Here is a 3,502-nt window from a genome sequence, read left to right as displayed (position 1 = left end):
TGATTTATTTTTATTAATTAATATAAGGTGTTTTGAAGTGTATTTTTCAAAAAATGAGATTTTTGGGGGTATTTTACCCGCAAGATTTTATTTTAACCGGTACGTAAATTTTAGCGAATCGGGGAACTTTTTGAAGGTTCGGTTAATGTTTTCAAAAACTTTCCAACACGAAATATTTTTCGGGAGTATGTTTGGATTTAATGGGTCTAATTTTAAGTTTATTGAGCCTAAAACTCTTTTAAACTTTTTAATTAATAACTATGGTTCATTATCTTGATAATTACCTAATTAACTAATATACTATTTGATACCCTACACCTATTTAATCTACATCAGCCGACACTCCATCTCCCCTTCAACATTTCACGTGAGTTTCAGCATCTCCATGGATGCAACTCTCGGCCAAGTTCATTTCTTCAAGCAAAATTCTCCGGCGCTTCCCCGTTGCTCATTTCTTCGACGTTCTTGCGTAGGAAACATCAAGGCACGCCACTTACTTTTATTGCTGCATCATATATGCTATATACCTGCTGTAGTATGTTTATTTGTTGATGGAATTCTCGATCCGGTGCATATCATGGAAATCTCTCGGTTCTTGGTTTAAATACATGCATCTTTTGTTCTCTTCTCATGTTTTTCTGAATATATGCAAGGAGGCTGCTGTGTTGTGCGTTGAGGGACTGCCATCACCATAAAATAGAGGTTTTATAAGCTGGAGGTGAGGACTTGTAGTGTTAAGTAAGGTGTGGCTAAGTTATTGAGGTTTTGGGGCTTGTAGATGGTGAGATCGGTGGAGTGACAGGGACCAGCATTGCAAGGGCCAAACCAAGCCACGGAACAGTCCCTGGGAGGTCTGAACCACGGCTTAGAAAGGCTCGGCCATCGCTGGCACCAACCACGAAGCCGAACGAGCAAGTGGTTGGAAGTTGGTAATGCGTGCCTTCGAGGTGCCCTTCGATCGAGTGAGCTGCGTTTATGGCATGGGAGTGTAGCCGTGGTATCATTGGGTCCAGTGGAGTCCTAGGGTGGTTTAGGGAAGGTCGGGTCATGGCTGGTCCGGTTGGTTTTGGGCTAGGGACAAAAGCTGGGATAGGTGATGCACAAAAGGGTTCGAATAGGTGGGAAGCTTGCTGGAATTTTCCAGCAACCATTCATGACTTTATTCAAGTGTCTAAGGGCTGAATTTGAGATCTTTAAGACCTTTTAGATGTTCACTAAGTGTGGTAAAAAGTTGGGAAAAGTTTGATTAAGTTTCGGTTCGATTCGGGTCAAAACCGGAACCCCGGTCCAAGTTTTAAAACAATTCGGTTCAGTTATAAAATGAGCTCGAGTTTACGTCTAGGGATGATTTTAAATATGTTTTGGGATATTTTAAGGAATTTGGTAAGCTTCGGGTCAATTTTAGAGGTCCAGGGTTGAAACGATAATTTTTGGGATTTCAGGGGCAAAATGGTCATTTTGCACCCGGGGTGAGATTTTAGTCCTAGCAGCACCCTGAGCACAAATCATGATATTTTTAAATGTTCATGCATAATGTTTACGATTTTTTTCGCTATTATAATAATTATGGTGCATGCTTGGTTTAAAGGAATTACGAGAGAAAAAGTAAGAAAGTGAAGAGCACTCCGTCTCCGCCACGCTGCGTCGTTATTTTGTTTGTTTTCTGTCAAAACAAACCAAGGCATGTTTATATCTTCTTTCACTCTTCATTCAAGCCATATAGGTATTTTTAAATATAACAAGTACATGATTTTAATGCAAGAAAATCGAAATTGTTCATATTCAATTATGTTATTTAATTATATTACGTGCAAAATATTCATTTTGAGATTTATGCGATATTGCTTGTGGTCACTTTACTATCATGGATTATTACTTCACCCGGTCGCCAGTTACCGGTCAGTTCAGTTTGGTACCACCCGGTCGCCAGTTACCGGTCAGTTCAGTTCAGTTCAGGGGCCACTTGCGTAGACCATAATCTCACCAAGAAAATTATTACAAGTTATTTCATTACAGGGCTCCAAGGAGCAAACATTTTCACTATGATTTTCAGTTCAGTTATGCACGTATTATAATTAATCATGACACGATATTTTACGTTATGCCTCACGACATGATATTTTCACTTGCATGCAATTTTATTATTTATTTACTCGTTATTTACGATATATGCATGCTGAGTCTTTAGACTCACTAGACTTGATTGTTGTAGGTACCGATGATGCAGGGACCGAGGGCGGGGACCAGTGAGCTAGCTTGGGTCGGCAGTAGTGGAACCCGAGGACCTCATGTTTTTAGCATTTACTATTTTGACTCAAACAAATTTCTTCGTTGTTGAATTGTTTTAAATTATTATCTTGCAAACAAACATTTACTTCCGCTGCTATTTTGAATGGTTAAACTTTTATCAGTTATTTATTTATGAATGAGGTATTTTAATTAATTAAAAAGAAAAATTTTAAATTTTCTGCAAATTTTCAAGTGCGTATTTAGAGGCCTCTACAATTTAGCTGCTGAAAGCTGCTGCGCTCAACTGCTTTGGATTCAGCAACAACTAAAGGATTATGGAATCATTGCAGAGGAATCACCAATCTTGTGCGATAATACAAGAACTATTGCGATTACGTACAATACATGTCCTCACCCCAGGACAAAACACATTGATGTCAGACATCACTTCATTAATCATGCTTTGAAGAAGGCAATAAAGCTGGAGTACATTTCAACTGAACAACAAGCTGCTGACATCTTCACTAAGACACTTCCCGAGACTAAGTTCTCTTACTTTCAAAATATTCTTGGTTTAATTGATTTGTCTTTATATTATTTTTTTTATTATTTATCTTTGTTGATTATTCATGAATTACCAGTTTATATGCAGAAAATAACGAAGTAGTAAAAGAAAGACAACAATAAATATAATAAAAATTTTATTTATAATAATTGCAGCGTACAAGGGAGATTTTTTTTTACTGCGGACCTCTAGGAGGACAACCACATGGTTATTCCTCCAATAGAGGTCCTTAGGAAGTCCTCTGAGATAGCAATCTTTCTCAGAGTTTTCCGCTCCTTGAAGAGCATCAGAAGGTAAAAACCTTCTTCAGTGAAGATGTCTACATTATCGGTGACGCAAAGACGCCACCGATACTTTCTGATTGTTGCCACTCTTTTGGGAGTAGCAACAAGCTCTTCCTTGGAGAAAGACTGAAGGTCCTGGATTTTCATCCAGAACAATAATATCTTTTCAAAGACACTATCCTCCAGTGCTATCTTTCTCGGATCAACGGCTGATTCCATGTACTCTGTTGCCAGATCCGACTGCTTTGAGCTTCCTGCCTTGTCCATTGTTATCTCTTCAACCGTTTAATCTGCTGATACTTGGTGACTAACTTTGTTACTCTTATTTATAGCCAAGTTTCGAGGAATTTGAAGAGACGCAATCATTACCCCTGACGATTCATCTTTTGAGAATTAGATTTCTTTTATATTTACGCATTTATAA

The 3,502-nt window shown here is 38.2% G+C and overlaps 1 long non-coding RNA gene across 1 annotated transcript; it reads left to right on the top strand.

Annotated features, from left to right (window-relative positions):
• Positions 1-342: 342 nt before the first annotated feature.
• LOC140985369 (uncharacterized) lies at positions 343-2,422 on the top strand. Its single transcript, XR_012176754.1, has 2 exons — positions 343-484; positions 2,213-2,422. It is a non-coding gene; the product is annotated as an uncharacterized lncRNA (long non-coding RNA).
• Positions 2,423-3,502: the final 1,080 nt, after the last annotated feature.

This window comes from Primulina huaijiensis, chromosome 9, assembly GCF_012295235.1.
Source record: "Primulina huaijiensis isolate GDHJ02 chromosome 9, ASM1229523v2, whole genome shotgun sequence".
NCBI classification, from domain to species: domain Eukaryota; kingdom Viridiplantae; phylum Streptophyta; class Magnoliopsida; order Lamiales; family Gesneriaceae; genus Primulina; species Primulina huaijiensis.
Note: the sequence above shows the minus strand (reverse complement) of the source record. Positions and strands in the feature narration are given on the sequence as shown.